General features: G+C 44.5%; 1 long non-coding RNA gene and 1 other non-coding gene across 2 annotated transcripts in view; both read right to left on the bottom strand.

Moving 5' to 3' along the window:
* Positions 1-21,002, bottom strand: part of LOC137312431 (uncharacterized) — a 621,748-nt gene that overhangs the window by 312,048 nt on the left and 288,698 nt on the right. The gene's annotated exons all lie outside the window — the stretch shown is intronic.
* trnaa-ugc (transfer RNA alanine (anticodon UGC)) lies at positions 17,065-17,136 on the bottom strand. Its single transcript has one exon. It is a non-coding gene; the product is annotated as a tRNA-Ala (tRNA).

Below are 21,002 nucleotides of genomic sequence, written 5' to 3'. Positions count from 1 at the left end.
TTGTGTGCTTTGAAGATTGATACTAGGGCGCAGGTCAGGAAAGGAGTGGCCGATTTAAATATCCCTGTATGGCGGAAATGGGATGGTCGCGGCGAGTAAATGGTGTCAGTTCACTTACCGCCCCTTAAACGTTGGCGTTCCTGCCTCCACCATCGTGGGTGGGGTCCGAAGAGCGGCCGGAGCAACACCCACGCGTTTCCGGTCAGGCCACGTGTAATATGTTAATCACAGTATTATGACGTACGTGGGACACCATTTAATGCTGGTTACAAATGGATGGAAGAGCCGCACTTTCAATGGGAATTGTGTGGTCCAGAACACTGAGAAGTTTCTTTTTAACTTATGTTTTGCTGGGCGAGGAGGAGCAGGAGACCATTCCCTTGGCCTGCTGCGGCCGTGAGAAATCTCCCGCCCCTGATCGTCTCAGAAATGTATCAGAAGGTTTCCTGACAGATCTGTGTAAACAGGCCCAGCTTCATGTCCCATTAAACTCCCTGCAGTGAGTAAACATTGCTGCGCAGCAGCTCAGAGAGGAAACGATCTCCGGAATACCCCACTGGAGTTTGAAATTACCTTAATATTTTACCTGTTACTAACGGTCCGGGTGTTGGTCCATTATTATTCTGTTCTGGTCAAAACAAATGTCCCACTGAAAAGGACGCTGTCTGACCCTGACAGCTCACCCTCAGTCCATCCCACCGGGCAGTGTGTGTGATGGGAAATAAGCATCAACCGAAAAGGAGGATTTGATTTTATTCATTTCGGGATTAAAAATTTAATATTGAAATCATATCATTTCCAGATTAATAACAGCAAACAATTTCATGTTAGATTCACATCGTGTATCATTTCACAACACCACATTTGTCGGATAAAATATAATTCCTGTCTGGTAGTTCCGAAATTTATCTGAATTATTTGATTGATATCAGTTACTTCATTGAACTCATTGATGTCAATGGATAGTAAAATCAGGCGCGGTGAATAACGGGCGCCCAATCGGCTGCCGCCCGTCTTACCCCACCACCAAACCTGAAAATCTACTCTGATTGACTTTTTCAATTTAATTTCGGATGAAAGGTCTTCAGATGTTTCTATGATTTAACTAATGTAAGAATGAGATTCAGCGGGTATTTCACACCGTTCTTCAGCTCCTCTCTGAATTTAGTCTGGGTCAGGACATAAATACACGTGTTGGTGCAGGAACTGAGAAGTTGAAGCATGAATCCGGCTGACTCAATATCACTCTCCGTATAGTACTGGGCATTTGTTATATACAGAGCGATAACATAAAAAACTTCTGTGCTCCATAACAATATAAAACTGCCTGATATACTGAAGAGTAAAATGATAGATTTCCTTCGGTTCTCCATCTCTGGATCTTTGTGATTCTCTCCATTGCTGCGGCCCCGGAATCCCCTGCGGATTCTAATGGCCGCTAAAATGTGCCTGGCGGTGAGAACATTGAACAGCAAAATCAGAATGAATGGGAGACAAGGAGTTAACACAAGATTAAACAAGTCAAACGCTGCCCATGCGGGTGAAGTGAAAAGACTCAGTTTCCAGACACAACCCCGCGGTACATTGTCCATTATATATTCCGGGTCAAATACAAAGTACCAGGGAATGTTTAGTAAACAGCTCAGTGCACTCACCACCCCGATAACAGCAGCCGCCGTTTTCTCTGTGCAATATTTTGTTTTCAGCTTTTGACAACAAATGGCCACAAATCGATCAAAGGTGAAAACAACTGTGAACCAAACAGAGGCCACTGTGGCTGCAAAGCTCAGGGTGAGAATGAGACGGCACACGGGGGTAATGGTCAAAAATGAAACTGGGAAATAAATAATAACAATGCGCCACATTATGACATCAGTCATAACGACCAGGAGATCGGCCGCTGCCATTCCCACCAGGTAGCGAGTGATACATTTGGAGAGTCCGCACTTTCCTCGGGACAGGATCACAATCGCCACCAGGTTCACTGCAAGAGAGAGAAAAGGAAGCAGAGAAATTACTGATCAGACCTGGAGCCAAAGCAGCAGTTTGAGAGGATCTGGGGTGAAATTTCCAGCATTTTTGCTGCATCAAACGGTGGAAACTGTTGAACTGACCTGGGCAACGCTTTCGAGCAGAGAAATGTTTTTAAACACAATTGCAAGTAATGATTTGGGAAATTCATGTAGAAAGTGAATGAAGTGAGGATCGCATCCACTTGAAGGGCCGAGTAATGGTGCAGTGCCGGTGGGGACGGGATAAGGCGTTTTCCTGAGCTGGAATGCAACGGATTCCTTCTGGTTTTGAGCTCCAGATGGATGGGGAAGTGATCGAAGCGCGTGAAGGCAAGTGGACAGGGGGAGGTGCTGCTGGTTTGTTGCTCTGGGTTAAGAGAGCCGACAATGGCTGGCACAAACCCGGAAAGAGCGAGGTCCACGGCGGTGAGTGTGAGGCTTCGGATCGGATTGGAAGAGGTTGGAGGCTGAGCCATTGTGTGAGATTGGGAGGGAGACAAGGAAAAGGATATGTTTGAGCTGGCGGGGATTCAGGAGCAGATGGTTTGGGAAAGCGGATAAACTGAGACAACGGATGAGGAGTCAGAGGATACAATAGAGTGGGAGGAGAGTCTGGGATTCACAGGAAGAGACTGCAGGAGAGTGTTAAAGAAAACCCAATTTATAAGTCACAGCAACAAAACACAATTAATAAATTCAAAAGTTCATTTCTGTGGTTATTGATGTTTGGTATCCTGTGTTAGTTATGAAATGTGTTCAATAAATATACTTTGTACATTCAATTACAATTAATCAATATGTATTTATTAAATCAACCTCGTACTTTAATGAAGTAAGCTGAGACATAGCTTTTCGAATACAATATCTTAATAATCCATTACCATCACGAAATGACTGAGTCTATTAACTGTATTTATTCAGTCAATAAATATGTAAAAAGAACATTCACATAAACAGACTGAGGACCCGATAGAGATAAACACACCCGGCGAGAGTACAATAAAACTCTCACAATCTGACAACATCCTAATCACACATTCAAGTCACATTTCCTCTTCCTAATTGTACTGGAAGTTTCAACATTTCATTCCAATGAATTATTCATACCACAACCTTCCTCCCTCCGTCTCTCTATTCTCGCGTTCCTTCTCCCGTCTTCCTCTCGTTTTCCTTCTCAGTCGCGTCCTCCATCGCTCCTCTCTATTTCTCCTCACTGTCTCTACTCTTTCTCAATGACTCTTTTCACATCCGAGTAAATCCTAACATCCAGCGCCTGCTTTCTCTTCACCAGCCCCGTGTTCCAACGATCCTATTCTCAGTGTCAGTTTGTTAAATGTTGAAGCCTCTGTGAATAGTTTAATGTTTCTACAGGCCATTCAAGTCTCGACTTGTTCACCTACACTGTTCATTTCATCTACAATGCATGGAAAACAGAATGGAATGCATCTTCCAGACAAACCTCACAATAATTGAAATTCCTTCTCCTGTAATTATAAAGTACTGAATTAGATGTTCAATTAACAAAACTCCAACATCACCGCTGCTACTTGTAATCTACAGATTAATAGAAGAGCTCATAATTCCGACAGGTAAAGTGCAAACTGATACAACATATCCTCAAAACATTGCATTTTACAGTGAATTCATCCACAGTGAAGCAGAGAATGAGATGTGAAAGAATCAGCAACAAGCTCAGTTCAATTGCTAGGTATCTGGGGCTGCGTCAGAGTCAAACATAATCAAATATTTCAAAACAATGGAAACCAATAAACACATTGAAATTCCAGTTAAACTGAACAATGTTATTGTGGAGGGAGGACATTGCGCTGTCTCCTTGTAACACTGAGACCGTGAGATGTCTCATTATGAATCACTGAAAACACAGTGATGAAAAATATTCCAGGAGAGGTCGTTTGCACCACATAAAATTGTATACAGGTCCTGATTGACTGATAACAGCTCTTAGCCGAGACACCTGATTCCAATACATTCAGTACAGAGAATAATCTAATAACAATACCAGGGTCGGATAAACAAAGTTCACGACAAACATAACGCAATTGTTGCAGGAACGAAAGTTTAGAAGTTATAGACGAACCTTTATTCCACAATACACTCAGTACAGTGAATTATCCAATAACAATGCCAGGGTTGAATATATAAAGTTCATTACAGATATAATGCAGCACCGACAAGACCGCAAGAGTCCACAATCCATCATCCAACTGATAGAACAGAACATGCAGCTGCGTACAACATGTGGGAGTAAAATTATTTAGCAAGTACAGCAGCAGAGTTAACACCGATTTATAGTATTCACAGGTGAGTTAACGGCTTACCAGAAACTCCAATGGCTGAAATAACTGGATAGTAAACGCGTTCTATCTGAAACATTACTGAATATCCCATTTCTGTGAGAAGCAGTGACTTCTGTTGAACTGAAAACGGCAGCTCTGGCAGGGACTCTGAGCTGATGCATTGCAACAAGCCCTGATTTATACAGGGGATAAATCTCCACTGACACGGTTATACCCCTGATCATTGCTATTAGTTACAGTCACCTGAACAAACACATTACATCAGCAGCTTTGTCTCCAATGTAAATAATAACGTGGTTATATCACAAACATCTCAAAGTCCAGGGCATTATCTTAATGAGACCTCTCTCAGGAATAATTTGGAAACATTGCTCAGAAAGCCCAACAACAATGAGCGGCTTCATTTACAGTTTTCATATAATTGTATTGACCATAGAAGTTCACAACATGGAAACAGGCCCATCGGCCCAACATGTCCATGTCGCCCAGTTTATACAACTAAGCTAGTTCCAATTGCCTGCACTTGGCCCATATCCCTCTATACCCATCTTAACCATGCAACTGTTCAAATGCTTTTCAAAAGACAAATTTGTACCCGCCTCTACTCCTGCCTGTGACAGCTCGTTCCAGACACTCACCACCCTTTGAGTGAAAAAATAGCCCCTCTGGATCCTTTTGTATCTCTCCCCTCTCACCTTAAATCTATGCCCCCTCGTTATAGACTCCCCTACATTTTGGAAAAGATTTTGACTATCTATCTTATCTATGCCCCTCATTATTTTATAGACTTCTATATGATCACCCCTAAACCTCCTACTCTCCAGGGAAAAAAGTCTCAGTCTATCCAACCTCTCCCTATAAGTCAAACCATCAAGTCCCGGTAGCATCCTAGTAAATATTTTCTGCACTCTTTCTAGTTTAATAATATCCTTTCTATAATAGGGTGACCAGAACTGTACACAGTATTTCAAGTGTGGCCTAAACTCCTGCATTCAATGTTCTGACCAATGAAACCAAGCATACTGAATGCCTTCTTCACCACCCTATCCACGTGTGACTCCACTTTCAAGGAGCTATGAACCTGTACTCCTCGATCTCTTTGTTCTATAACTCTCTCCAACGCCCTACCATTAACGGAGTGGGTCCTGGCCCGATTTGATCCACCAAAATGCATCACCTCACATTTATCTAAATTAAACTCCGTCTGCCATTCATCGGCACACAGGCCCAATTTATCAAGATCCCGTTGCAATCCTAGATAACCTTCTTCACTGTCCACAATGCCACCAATCTTGGTGTCATCTGCAAACTTACTAACCATGACTCCTAAATTCTCATCCAAATCATTAATATAAATAACAAATAACAGCGGACCCAGCACCGATCCCTGAGGCACACCGCTGGTCACAGGCCTCCAGTTTGAAAAACAACCCTCTACAACCACCCTCTGTCTTCTGTCGTCAAGCCAATTTTGTATCCAATTGGCTACCTCACCTTGGATCCCGTGAGATTTAACCTTATGTAACAACCGACCATGCGGTACCTTGTCAAAGGCTTTGCTAAAGTCCATGTAGACCACGTCTACTGCACAGCCCTCATCTATCTTCTTGGTTACCCCTTCAAAAAACTCAATCAAATTCGTGAGACATGATTTTCCACAAACAAAACCATGCTGACTGTTCCGAATCAGTCCCTGCCTCTCCAAATGTCCGTAGATCCTGTCTATCAGAATACCCTCCAACAACTTACCCACTACAGATGTCAGGCTCACCGGTCTATAGTTCCCAGGCTTTTCCCTGCCGCCCTTCTTAAACAAAGGTACAACATTTGCTACCCTCCAATCTTCAGGCAACTCACCTGTAGCTGTCGATGATTCAAATATCCCTGCTCGGGGACCCGCTATTTCCTCCCTAACCTCTCATACCGTCCTGGGATACATTTCATCAGGTCCCGGAGATTTATCTACCTTGATGCGCGTTAAGACTTCCAGCGCCTCCCTTTCTGTAATATATACACTCCTCAAGACATCACTATTTATTTCCCCAAGTTCCCTCACTTCCATGCCTTTCTCAACCGTAAGTACCGATGCGAAATATTCATTTAGGATCTCACCCATCTCTTGTGGTTCCGCACATAGATGACCTTGTTGATCCTTAAGTGGCCCTACTCTCTCCCTAGTTACTCTTTTGCCCTTTATGTATTTGTAGAAGCTCTTTGGATTCACCTTTACCTTATCTGCCAAAGCAATCTCATGTCCCCTTTTAGCCCTCCTGATTTCTCTCTTAACTCTACTGCAGCAATCACTATACACTTCAAGGGATCCACTTGATCCCAGCTGCCTATGCATGTCATATGCCTCCTTCTTCTTTCTGACTAGGGCCTCAATCTCTCGAGTCATCCAACGTTCCCTACTTCTACCAGCCTTGCCCTTCACTTTATAAGGAATGTGCTTACTCTGAACCCTGGTTAACACAATTTGAAAGCCTCCCACTTTCCAGACGTTCCTTTGCCTGCCAACAGACTCTCCCAATCAACTTCTGAAAGTTCCTGTCTAATTCCACCAAAATTGGCCTTTCCCCAATTTAGAATTTTAACTTTTGGGCCAGACCTATCATTCTCCATAGCTATCTTAAAACTAATGGAATTATGATCACTGGTCCCAAAGTGTTCCCTCACTAACACTTCTGTCACCTGCCCTTCCTTATTTCCCAAGAGGAGGTCAAGTTTTGCCCCCTCTCTAGTCGGGCCATTCACATACTGAATGAGAAATTCCTCCTGAATACACTCAACAAATTTCTCTCCATCCAAGCCCCTAATGCTATGGCTGTCCCAGTCAATGTTGGGAAAGTTAAAGTCCCCTACTATTACCACCCTATTTTTCTTGCAGCTATCTGTAATCTCCTTACATATTTGCTTCTCAATTTCTCGTTGACTATTTGGGGGTCTGTAGTACAATCCTATCAAGGTGATCTCTCCCTTCTTATTTTTCAGTTCTACCCATATTGACTCCGTGGGCGAACCCTCGGATATATCCTCTCTCACTACTGCCGTGATGTTCTCCCTTATCGAGAACGCAACTCCCCCTCCTCTCTTACCTCCTGCTCTATCTTTCCTATAGCATCTGTACCCTGGAACATTGAGCTGCCAGTCCTGCCTCTCCCTTAGCCATGTTTCAGTAATAGCTATAACACCCCAGTCCCATGTACCCATCCATGCCCTGAGTTCATCTACATTGCCCATCAGACTTCTTGCATTGAAATAAATGCAGTTTAATCTAGACTTCCCTTGGTCTTTGCCCTGCTTTCTCAGACCATCTGTCCGGTCATGTTTTGTACACTCTCCCTCACTGCCTTTTGTTTCTGTCACCACTTTACTTCCCACTGACTTCCTGCATCGGTTCCCATGTTCCCATGTTCACTCCTGCCGATTCATTTAAAATTTTACTGAATTCACCGCGTGTACATTGAATCCAGGGACACAAGCAGACCCATTTCACTCTGTTCCTGCAGTTCACCAGTTAAAGTATGAATTTTGAGTCTCTGACACGGGACAGTCAATGGCCATGTTGAGGATTGCAGACGAGAAATGACTGTGAGTGATATTAGGGGTCGGACACTGAACGAGCTTCATTGTCATTCCTCTCTCCGTTCTTTTACTGCAGATGTTACCCCGTTTATTTTACATTGGTTGACGGCTCCATTAAAACTGACCCCCTGTAACCCGGAGCTGAGCTCATGACCCGATTTGACCTCCACCACAAAGGGCCCTTGCTTCCCTCACCGGCCTCCATTCCTTCCTCAGCCCATTGTCATTGAAACCCTCACCAATGCCTCTGTCTCCTCCAGACTCCATTCCTCCAATGCTCTCCCGGCCGGCCACTCATCCTCGATCTTCCAACCAGCACCAGGTCCTGGCACAGCTCATTGACCCTCACTGACTCCCAGTTCCCCATCACCTAATATTTAAATTGTTCATCCTGGTTTTTAAATCCCTCCATGGCCCACCCCTCCCCATCTCCGGCCTCTCCTCCACACCTCCCTCCTCAATCAGCGATCACTGGCCTCTTTCGGTTGGACTACCCTCGCTTGGTTCCACTCACCTATCTAATCATAGCCACGAGAAGCTTCTATTCCCTCCCTATCACCGTTATATCTGCTGTCTCTAAAGTTTCAATCCTTGGCTCCCTCCTCTTCCTCATCTACATGCTGCCCTTTGGTGACATTGTCTGCAGACATGGACCAGCTTTCAGCTGTACGCTGACAAAACCACCGCCTCTCTTCAAACTTCCAATGTCTTTGTTTTCTCAGAACGATGTTGTTTAAGTTTAGCCACGATTTCATCCAGTTAAAAATTGGGAAATCATGATCTTTGAGCCCACAATCCCCACATCCTTGCCAAATGGTCCATCCTCACCCCTTTCTTTTTGATTGTTGAGTCCCTCACCAATCACCCAAGACCTGATTGACCTGCAGTGCCTTCCAATATCCAAAACCTGTAGTTTAATTTGATTCTTTCTTGAACTTAATTCCACCAGGGCCTCACCCCTCGATATCTCTGTAACTTCCACCGGCACTGCAGCCCCTGCCAAACACTCTGGCCGCTTTTGCCTCCTCTGTCCATTTGCGCTACTTTTGATAGTCATGCATTCAGCCATATCCACGCTCCAGAATTCCCTTCGAATGCACCTCCATCTCCCTCTCCCCCTTTCAGGCGTCAGCCGTGGCTCTGAGACAGCAGTCTCAGCTTCTGAATTAGAAAGTGTTGAGTTCAAGTGTCACCTCAGAGACTTGAACACATAATCCAGGCTGACACTGCAGTACAGTACTGAGGGAGAACTACACTGTCGGAGGTGCCGACTTTCATAGCACACGTTAAGCCGAGGGCCCATCTGCCCTCTCGAGTAGATGTAAAAGATCCCACGGCAATATTCGCAAAACAGCAGGGGAGTTCTCCCTGGTGTCCTGGGCAATGTTTATCCCTCAACCAACATTGCTAATACCGATTTTCTGGTCATTTATCCTCACTGCAGTTTGAGGGAGATTGCTGTGTGCAAATTGACTGGAGCCATTTTCCTGCACTACCACAGTCACGACACTTCTATTTGTGCTTCTTTGATTGGAAAGCGTTTTGGGACGTCTTGAGATCTTTCAAGGCGCTATATAAAAGCAAGTTCATTCCTTCTTTCAGACCCTCCATGAAAGCCACCTCTTGCTTCATGATTTTGTCATTCCCTTAATATCTCCTTCTTTGGCTGGGGGTCCATTGTTGTCTGATTATACCTCAGTAAATCCGCTTAGGATATTTATCTATGTTAAATCCGCTATATAAATACAAGTAGTTATTGTTATATTTTATCATCCTCCACTCACTTCATCCCACCATTGTTGGCCGTTCCTCAGACATCTGCTCTCGAAAACCAACCTTAACCCCTCCGTCCCTCCATTTACTTCTCCTCCTTTTGCACCCTGCTTAAACCCACTCATTGACCAAGGTTTCCGCCAGTCTTCATGATACCTTCTTATTTCTTTAGTGCCCGTTTTTACCCACTCCTCCGTGAAGCCCCTTGGGAATGTTTATTATATTAAAGGCGGTCTGTGAATTCAAGTTGTTGTTGACTTTCATTGGGATGTGTTCATTAGTTGTCCACTGTATGAGCAAAAATAATTTCTGGGCTAACATTCTTGTACCAGAAAGAGATTTATATAATAGGTGGACTTGTTGAGATAAATTAACATTGGCAACTACTCATGATCACTGTTATGTTTGAGCAACATAACTCGGTTTATCTACAGACATCACATTGAAATAGAGGGCATTCTGGAGCGTGGATAAGGCTGAAGGCACGGCTGCCAAAAGTGGGGCAGATGGACTTCGGGGGCAGCCTTTAGGAAGTCCTCTATCTAAGATGAGACCAGTTACAATGAATGGGATGAATGTTTATTATTTATTTGTTTTTTTTTCTCTTTGGTTATGTCCCGTTTTACCGCTCTATCGGGCTGAAGACGAGGATGAAGCTTTAGTATTTTTTCTCTTTGGTTAAAGCCCGTAGTTCCAGAGGACAGACTGCAGTTTCGACGCCCTCTTATAGAAACAACTTTAAACCCACAAAGAGCACAATGTAGATTCTCTCGAACGAGGCCAGGGAAGGGAAACTATATGAGGAAAGATTTGAAATACTGGGATTATTTCCACAGAAAAAGACAGGAAATTTAAATTTTAAATATGAAGGTGTTTGTTAGAGTAATAGAGAATTAGTGTACCCTCTGGTTGTGAGGATCAATGATAGAGTAATAGAGAATTACAGTATCCTCTGGTTGTGAGGATCAGTGATAGAGTAATAGAGATTTACTGTATCCTCTGGTTGTGAGGATCAGTGACAAGGGGGTCATCAATTTCAGCTCATCGTGGAAGAGTTTAAGTGTAAATTCTTCACGCAGAGATTTTTTGGAGCATGGAATGTTTTACCAAAAGGAATGGAAAAGGCAGAAAAGGGACAATTGCAACTTTAACCATTGCCTCGTTTAAGAGAAAATTGAATTCGTATTTGAAATTGATGAAGATAAAGGTCATTTGGAAAATATTTGCCATGGCATACGTTTTTAATTGCTTGAATGATCAGAGAGGCCGATGTGCTGCCCCATATCTAACAATACGGTACTGCAACTCAGGGATATAACTAAAGTTCCCCCTTATAATCTGAACCGGATATTCATGTTTCTGCACTGTCCAATATCTAATAATACGGTACTATAACCGAAGGATCTAACAATTGTTCCCCCTTCCAATTGGAACTGGATATTCGTGTGCCTGCATTGCGCAATATCCAATAATACGATAGCTTAACCCAAGGATCTGACAATATTTCCCTGGATAATCTGAACTGAATATTCATGTTTATTAACTGCCCCGTATCTATCGTTACTACACTTTACCCGAGGGATGCATCAATGTTTCCCGTTTTAAATTCAACTGCATATTCTTGTTTCTGGGCTGCCCTTTATCGAAAAATAAGACAGTGTAAACCAGGGATGTGAGAATAATTTCCCTTTTTATCTGAACAGTGTATTTATTTTTCCGCACTGTCCAATATCAATCAATACGACAGTGTAACACAAGGATGTAACAATAGTTCCCCCCTGATAATCGGAACTGGATATAATTGTTTCTGCTCTATCCAATATCTAACAATGTAATAGTGTAACCCCGAGATGTAATAATAGTTCACCCTTAAAATCTGGACTAGATATTCGTGTTTCTGCCACATGTCTCACCAATCTTTCAATATTCGGACACAGGAAACATTTGTTAAGATGAAGCTGATCCCAATCGATAAACTGCTTCGTTTCATACCAAGCAAACTCACGAACCAATCGGTATTATCGGCTTCACCAATTCAATCAGTTCGGCTTGACTGTAGCTGTCAATATAAAATCAAGTATATGCAGCACTTCTCCTCATCAGCGGGTCGTTTTGATTGACCTCAACAAAATATCTTCTGACACAAAGATTGGTGGCATTGCAAGCAGTGTAGATGAAAACATAAAATTACAAAGCGATATTGATAGATTAGGTGGATGGTCAAAACTGTGGCAAATGGAATTCCATGCAGACAAATGTGAGGTCATCCACTTTGGATCAAATAAGAATAGAACAGGGTACTTTCTAAATGGTAAAAAGTTAAAAACAGTGGCTGTCCAAAGGGACTTAGGGGTTCAGGTACATAGATCATTGAAGTGTCATGAACAGGTGCAGAAAATAACCAAGAAGGCAAATGGAATGTTGGACTTTATATCTAGACGACGAGAGGACAAGGGGGCAGAAGTTATGCTGCAGCTATACAAAACCCTGGTTAGACCGCACCTGGAGTACTGTGAGCAGTTCTGGGCACCGCACCTTCGGAAGGACATATTGGCCTTGGAGGGAGTGCAGCGTAGATTTACTAGAATGATACCCGGACTTCAAGTGTTAAGTTACGAGGAGAGATTACACATATTGGGGTTGTTTTCTCCAGAGTTTCGAAGGTTAAGGGGTGATCTGATCAAAGTTTATAAGACATGAAGGGGAAAGGATAGGGTGGATAGAGAGAAACTATTTCCGCTGGTTGGGGATTTTAGGAGTAGGTGGCACAGTGTAAAAATTAGAGCCAGACCTTTCAGGAGCGAGATTAGAAAACATTTCTGCACACAAAGGGTTGTAGAAGTTTGGAACTCTCTTCCGCAAACGGCAATTGATACTAGCTGAATTGCTAAATTTAAATGTGAGATAGATAGCTTTTTGGCAACGAAAGGTATTAAGGGATATGGGCCAAAGGTAGGTATATGGAGTTAGATTACAGATCAGCCATGATCTTATGAAATGGCGGAGCAGGCACGAGGGGCTGAATGGCTTACTCCTGTTCCTATGTTCCTATGTTCTTTCTGTTATCTAACCTTCTGAGTCTGTGAAAGCTTATCCCTCCCCGAAGATCACTCTGGTCCTGATAATTCTGTGCAGTACCTACTTTTTTGGACCAGGTGACCTCCACCTCAGCCAGAAACAGGTCCTGCTCTCGCTTGAAGGAATTCAGCGAATCGACGTCCACTTCACGAGCCGGGAGTCTGTTCCAGAGATTCAGTATTCTCCAGTAAAAGAATCACTTCCTGAAATCTAACCTCGATCTTGCTTTGTACAGCTTAACATTGTGATCTCTGGTCCTCCCGAACCTATTTAGTTGGCACGAACTGTCTACTCGAGCACAATATGTTCCCTTCATCATCTTATACACCTCGATCAAATCACCCCGAAGTCCACACTTCCCTGAAGTGTAGATTCCCAGCTCTTTTAGCCTATCTTGACAAGTAAGATACTTCAAACTGGGAATTAATCTAGTAGCCCTCCTCTGCACCATTTCCATTGCCTCAATATCACTCACCATGTGAGGAGACCAAAACTGGACAAATTATTCAAACTGAGGCCTGACCAAGGTCTTGTCCAACGACAAAATAATAGGTGTTGTTTTATAATCAATTGGAGTTCAATTTTGCGAAAGTGTGAGGTCATCCACGTTGGAACTAAGAAAATATATAAGGGTATTTTCTAAATGGCGAGAAGCTAGGAACTGTGGATGAGCAGAGAGATTTTGGGGTACTCGTCCAGGAATCAATAAAAGCTAGTGGAGGGGGGCAACAAAAAATAATTTAAAAGGCTCATGGAATGTTGACCTTTATCTCAAGGGGACTGGAATACAAGGGGGTGGAAGTTATGTCACAGCTGGACAGAGCTCGAGTGAAACCCCATCTGGAGACTGCATTCAGTAATGGGCACCGAAACTCAGGAAGGATATATTGGCATTGGAGGGGGAGCGGGGCAAATTCACTCGAATGATACCGTGACTCAAAGGATTAAATGACGAGGTTGCATAAGCGATTTTGTATTGCCTTTAATATAGAATAATAAGTGGAGATCTAATTGAGATGTTGAAGATGATTAATGGATGTAATAGGGTACATAGACATGCATTACATCCTCAGGGTGGGGGATTCCAGAACAAGGGGGCATAACCTTAAAATTAGAACTAGACTGCTCAGAGTGATGTGAGGAAACACTTCTTCACAAGAAAGGTCGTGGAAATCCCGAACGCTGTTGACGATGGAGGTCAATTGAAACTTTCAGAGCTGAGATTTATAGAATTTTGTTAGGCAGGGGTATTCAGAGTTTTGGAACCAATGTAGGTCGATGGAGTTAAGATACAGATCAGCCATGATGTAATTGAATGGCGGAACAGGCCCGTGCGGCTGAATGGTCCAATCTGGTTCCTATGCCCTACAAATAGACCCCAGCTCCCTATTCTCTTTACCTATCACATCACCGCACTGCTCATATGTGCCGCGATGTGATAGGTAAAGAGAATAGGGAGCTTGTGTATAAATTGAGTTCAATGCTCTATTTAGAACCAGTCAGGAGCCCAATCCTCCAACACGTCAAGATCCACCTGAAACAGTCGAGAATCGTCTACAGGCCTGACACTCGTACAAATCTGAGTATCATCTGCAAATCGTGCCCCCAACACCTACATCTAAATCATTAATAAAAATAGCAAAGAGCGATGGTCCTAACACGGATCCCTGCGGGACACCACTGGTGACCGGTCTCCAAACAGATCCAAATCCATCTATAACTATTTTCAGCCTATGTTCTTCCAGCTAGCTCTCAATCCAGAGTTACCCACCCACTTGCCAGTGGATACAGTTTCTCCTTAATTGCTCTACCAAAACGCCTTATTATTTTGAATACCTCTATTAGGTCTCCCCATAACCTTCACTGCTCGAAGGAGAACAATCCTAGATTCTTCAATCTCTCCACATAATTGAAGTCCCTCATCCCTGGTATCATCCCAGTAAACCTCCTCTGTACCCTCTCCAATACCTTGACATCCTTCCTAAAATGTGGTGCCAAGAATTGTTCACAATACTCCAGCTGACGGCTTTCCAGTGATTTGTAAAAGTTCAACGTGACTTCCTTGTTTTTGTGTTCCATGTCCCTATTTATAAAGCCCATTGTCACATTCGCTTTCTAAACCGCCTTATCAACTTGCCCTGTCACCTTCAAACAGTTGTAAATGTGCACCCCCAGATCCCTCTGCTCTTGCACCCCATCAAAATAGTACCATTTCGATTCTACTGCTTCTACATGTGGTTCCTCCTAAAGTGAATCATTTCACACTTATCCACATTAAATTGCAACTGCCAAGTGTCTGCCCATTTCGTCAGTCTGTCGATGTCCTCCTGAAGGCTGCTACTATCCTGATCACTATTTATGTTTCAAATTTTGAATAGAATTGTGAAAACATCCTCTTGGACTCGCCCCACCTTTAAACACAAGGACAGACAAGACATTCGTCACCTCGAGAAAAACTAAATGCTCGGCACAGGATAGCATTCAATGGAAGAGCGCACGCTCCTTATCAATGGTTCCGAACCCAGGGCTGGATTGCGGGCCCAGTGAGAAATTATTCCATTTTGACAAGAGGTTAGACTACGCGGAGGTCGGAATAGGCTGGATGTTTGGCGGTTCTTCTTTTCCCAGTGAGTAGCGAGCCTCTGGATTGCGTTGCTGGCTGGTGTGGTGGGTGCTGACTCTCTGTCTGCCTTCTCCAGGAAGCTTGACCCGTTTTTGGCTGGGGCAGAGGTCACAACATATAAAGGGTAAGAGGATTTAGAGTTAACCTAGGTACAATCTATGTGATCTCATGGGCAGGCTTCGATTACCTGAAGGGGTCGGGGCGGGGGTTGGGAATTTTCCAGTGTATTCTATCCCTTAAAGGCCCTGGATTTTTCTCAGGACCTTTGCCTCTCCCAGGAGATTCCATGGCTGCGGGCGGGGGAGGAGGAGTAAGTGTCAATAATGATGCTCCAGCCACCACCAGTGAGGGGCAGGCTTGATGGACCAGCTCGTCTTTTACTGCCCGTCATATCCGTTTGTTCGTCCACATCCCCCGCTCGTCAAGGTGTTTTCAATGAAGCGATCTTCACACACACCCACAACTGTGGCATGTCCTGCGTCTGTCTTTAGTGAAACGGGACTCAATGTCTTTGCGACTCACGTTATTCTCCTCTGAAGCTCAAGGGCTCGAAATATTATTGCAGGCCTCTGCTACAATGTGCCTGAGAATTTCTAGTCCCGTCCAACCTTCCGCTACGTGACTACGTGGCTGTTGTCCGCTTGAAGCACAAGAGGAGATGATTTTAAACCGAGTAAATCATTGAGTGGTCCTAAGACAGTAAGCACCCAGTCCTTCTACCCTTGGTTATAGGTCTATTGGATTCGGGATTGTAGCTCTGTGGTATCGCGCCTGCTTTGCGTGTAAATATTTCTGGGCTAAATATCTAACACCTCCACCATTTATTTTAACCAGAATATCCCACAGAAAGACGAATCGTGCTTTCAGAGGGAAGCGAGTTCCAACTTCTGAGTCAAACATTCAATTGTCCCGAAGCAGTACTTTATCTCACGGTCACCTCAGTAGCTCAGCTCATAACAGCCGCCGACTGACCAGAATTCAAAACGTAAAGTGTTTGGGCATAGAACCTGAGACCTCATACATGCGAAGCATGCGGTTTATCATCTGAGCGACATCACCAGATAATAACGACCTCCAACCAAGTGTAAAAGGACTGAGTCTCACTTTCCTAAGGCCACCCGAGGATTTACTGTGCTGAAAAGCATTTCCTCTTTTAAGCATAGGAGATACCTGAGGTATGCGGACCTAATAGTAGTTTCTTAATTCCAGATTTTACGAATTAATTCAATTTTTAATTCATTGAAATTTAATTCCCCAGCTGCCGTGGCGGGATTTGAAGTCATGATTCCTGATTATTAATCTAGGACCTCTGGATTACAAGTCCATTATGCTACCGTGCCCGCTGGGTGAACAGAAGAAACCAGGTCTCGTTACTCAGAGAAATGAGAAAGGGAGCGTTGCGAAGAAACTCTGGGAGAGAGGTGAGTCTCCTCGGGCTGTGCCGACCAAGATTTCTGTTTCAGGTCGCCGTTCTTCGAACGGCTCGCTGGACATTGCACCGTCACACATTCCGATCAGTCGGCGGCTGCTCTGAACTGAGCTGCTGAGCAGACCATGAGCTGCAATCCTGCTCAGGGGAAATTGAATGTTTGTGGAGCCTCAGAGGTGAGAATTCGCGGCTCACCGCAATCAAGATTCGCCGTTCTGTGTGTAATTCTGGTGAAAAAAATAGCTTTGGAGATGCTGGGGATTGAACCCAGGACCTCATACATGCAAAGCACGCGCTCTACCACTGAGCTACATCCCCGGATAGGAAGGAATGCCAACGAAGTGCTGATCTCCTTCATTTTATGAGGCCACATAAGTTTTTTTTGGGTGCTTCAATTCGTCTCCTTTTCTGCTCCAACCAGACAATTAAACATGAAGTTTGCGGATCTGATATAATTATGGGTGAACAGAAGAAACCAGGCCTCGGCACTCAGAGCAATGAGAAAAGGGGCGTTGAGAAGAAATGCTGGGAGAGGGGGAGAGACTCCTTTGGCCTTGCTGTAACCATCCTTCCGATATGAGGGCACATTTTTCGAACGCTGCCGTTATCAGTCACTTTGCTTACGGTTGGACGGGACTAGAAATGCTCAGGCACATTGTAGCAGAGGCAGGCAAGAATGGCAAGGTGAGGCATGGAGAGCATTAAGTCTCATTTCACTATCGAGGGCCAGGTGTGAGTTTGTGTTTAAAGATCAATTCACAAAAAACACCTTGACGATCTGAGGTTACTGACGGACATGATGGTCAGGAAAAGACCAGGTGGTTCATCAATCCTGACCCACATGCCTGGAGCATCGTGACCGGACACTTCCTACCGACACCACCCGCCCCACCCACCGGAAACATGTAATCTCCTGGGAGCAGTGACAAACCAGATAAAAATACAGGGCCAATTTCTGGAAAATTCCTCCCCGACATCTTCAGGCGATCGAAACCAGTCCAGGACATGACACTGAGCAGGCGGAGGTTAACTGTAAAACCACTCACCTTCCATATGATGCGATCTCTGTCCCATTCAAAAAACAATCCCGATCCGTCGAGAAGGACTCAGTGTCCACCACATCAGCCGGCAATGCATTCCAGAGGCTCACTACTCTCTGGGAAATGAAGAACCGCCTAACATCCAGCCTATTCTTACCTCTGTGTAGTCTAAACGCATTTCCGCTGAATTCCAGCCTCTGAATCATAAAGTGAGTTGTATGAATGACAGAGCGTCAAACAGGAACGAGAACTGGGATTGCTCGCTCGACATTGCACCGTCACACATTCCGGTCAGTCGGGGCCTGCAATGAGCTGAGCTGTTGAGGGGGCCGTGAGACGAAGTCTTGCTCCAGGACAATTTAATGCTGAGGAGTCTCAGAAGATTCATCTTTCCGTGGGCGGCGGGTGCGAGAGGAGGAAGAGACTCCTTGGTGTAAGATGAGGCATTTTCAGCATATAGAGCGTACACTTAGATTAGGAGTTTTCAAAATATTAACCATAGAAACCAATCACGTTTACATAAGGCAACTTAAGACATAAACAGCACCCGCTTTTAAACATTCGGTCGCTGGGAATCGGAGGATAGTCGCTGAGGATCATGAAATGGCCGAGTTAAAACTTACCCAGAATACAGAAGATCAGACTGAGCGAGGTGATGCTGGAAACTGTTTACATTGCAGGGTTCAAGCATTTTGCAGAAGATTATCGGCGAAATTGAGAAAGTATAGAGATTCAATAGAGAATGTGTGGGGAATATGTTAAGAATGTGTTGAGAATGTGTTTAGAATATGTAGAGAATATGTAGAGAATGTGTTGAGAATATGTAGACGTTGGGCATGTTGAGATATAGGGGTCTTAGGTCCGCACTTATCATGAGCAGTTCTGATGGGGATGGGGGGTGGGGGTGTCAAGGAGAGTGAATAACAAATAAAGATAAAGGAGAGTTTGCATGAAATGAGCGGTATAAACAATTCTTGTTCTACATTTGAATTTATAGAAGGACAGGAAGGCGAGAGAGAGAGAGAGAGACAGATAAGCAGCCACCCGAGGGTTACAGCTTCTATCCAAAGCAAGACTGAAGGTTAGTATCGTGTCCTTCTTAGTAATACTATGGCCTCAAACATTGGGTGTGTTGATACTTGCTTCTATCCAATAAAGGATTAATCGCAACCTATTGGTGTCGAGTCTGAATCGATCTTATAAACTGGCGACTGCGGCGTCGGACATTGACATGAGATAATGTGAATTGAATGAAACTAAATGCCTCGGACGGACGAGGTGCTGAACCCAGTCCGTTAAGGTCGGAAAACCGTTTCGGCGGGAGCATGAGTTTTTCCCTCCAATAATAACAGTAACCATGGGGACTATCATGGAAGCTTTTTGAAAGAATCTGAGCATCGTGATGGGCAGAGAAGTCTGTTAAGAATTGTCCAGGAGGTAACAGGAGGTTGAGAGACAGAGTGTGAGCTTGAGACATTGTCTCAGTACAAAATGGGTTTAAGTAGCGAACAACAGAAATTGAAAATTGGTTTGGGAGAAAACAGGATAAATTAGTTTATCATATATTAAAGATTGTAAACAATTTTACAACACCAAGTTATAGTCCAGCAATTTTATTTTAAATTCACAAGCTTTCGGAGACTTCCTCCTTCCTCAGTTAAATGTTCAGGATCTCCTTGAAGCCTACGCATTTAGACATATAGAACAATACATGGTGTTTACAGACTGCCCCTGCAACTGCCCGTTGCCAAGGCAATCACCGTGTTCAGACAGAGAGGTGTCACCTGCAGAACCCCCGAATACACATTCAACAAAAAAACAAACAGGGAAAAAAAACAGAGAAGAAAAACAGAGAGAGGCAGAAACATCCGGAAGGCAGAGAGAGCCAGCAAATGACCCATTATATTAAAAACAGATAACATTTGTTCGCTGGTGGGGTAACGTGTAGCGTGACATGAACCCAAGATCCCGGTTGAGGCCGTCCTCATGGGTGCGAAACTTGGCTATCAATTTCTGCTCGACGATTTTGCGTTGTCGTGTGTCTCGAAGGCCGCCTTGGAGTACGCTTACCCGAAGGTCGGTGGATGAATGTCCATGACTGCTGAAGTGTTCCCCGACTGGGAGGGAACCCTCCTGTTTGGCGATTGTTGCGCGGTGTCCGTTCATCCGTTGTCGCAGCGTCTGCATGGTCTCGCCAATGTACCATGCTCTGGGGCATCCTTTCCTGCAACGTATGAGGTAGACAACGTTGGCCGAGTCACAGGAGTATGAACCATGCACCTGGTGGGTGGTGTCCTCTCGTGTGATGGTGGTATCTGTGTCGATGATCTGGCAGGGTTGTGTGGCGTCGTGGACGCTGTTCTCTTGAAAGCTAGGTAATTTGGTGCGAACGATGGTCTGTTTGAGGTTGGGTGGCTGTTTAAAGGCGAGTAGTGGAGGTGTGGGGATGGCCATAGCGAGGTGTTTGTCCTCATTGATGACATGTTGAAGGCTGCGGAGAACATGGCGTAGTTTCTCCGCTCCGGGGAAGTACTGGACGACAAAGGGTACTCTGTTGGTTGAGTCCCGTGTTAGTCTCCTGAGGAGGTCTATGCGATTTTTTGCTGTGGCCCGTCGGAACTGTCGATCGATGAGTCGAGCGTCATATCCCGTTCTTACTAGGGCGTCTTTCAGCGTCTGTAGGTGTCCATCGCATTCCTCATCGTCTGAGCAGACCCTGTGTATTCGCAGGGCCTGTCCATAGGGGATGGCCTCTTTGACGTGGTTAGAGTGGAAGCTGGAAAAGTGGAGCATCGTGAGGTTGTCCGTGGGCTTGCGGTAGAGTGAGGTGCTGAGGTGCCCGTCTTTGATGGAGATTCGTGTGTCCAAGAAAGAAACTGATTCTGAGGAGTAGTCCATGGTGAGCTTGATGGTTGGATGGAACTTGTTGATGTTATTGTGTAGTCTCTTTAGTGATTCCTTGCCGTGGGTCCATAGCAAGAAAATGTCGTCGATATATCTGGTGTATAGTGTTGGTTGGAGGTCCTGTGCAGTGAAGAAGTCCTGCTCGAACTTGTGCATGAAAATGTTGGCGTATTGGGGTGCGAATTTGGTCCCCATGGCTGTTCCGTGTGTTTGGGTAAAGAACTGGTTATCGAAGGTGAA

Source organism: Heptranchias perlo, unplaced genomic scaffold (genome assembly GCF_035084215.1).
Source record: "Heptranchias perlo isolate sHepPer1 unplaced genomic scaffold, sHepPer1.hap1 HAP1_SCAFFOLD_43, whole genome shotgun sequence".
NCBI classification, from domain to species: domain Eukaryota; kingdom Metazoa; phylum Chordata; class Chondrichthyes; order Hexanchiformes; family Hexanchidae; genus Heptranchias; species Heptranchias perlo.
Note: the sequence above shows the minus strand (reverse complement) of the source record. Positions and strands in the feature narration are given on the sequence as shown.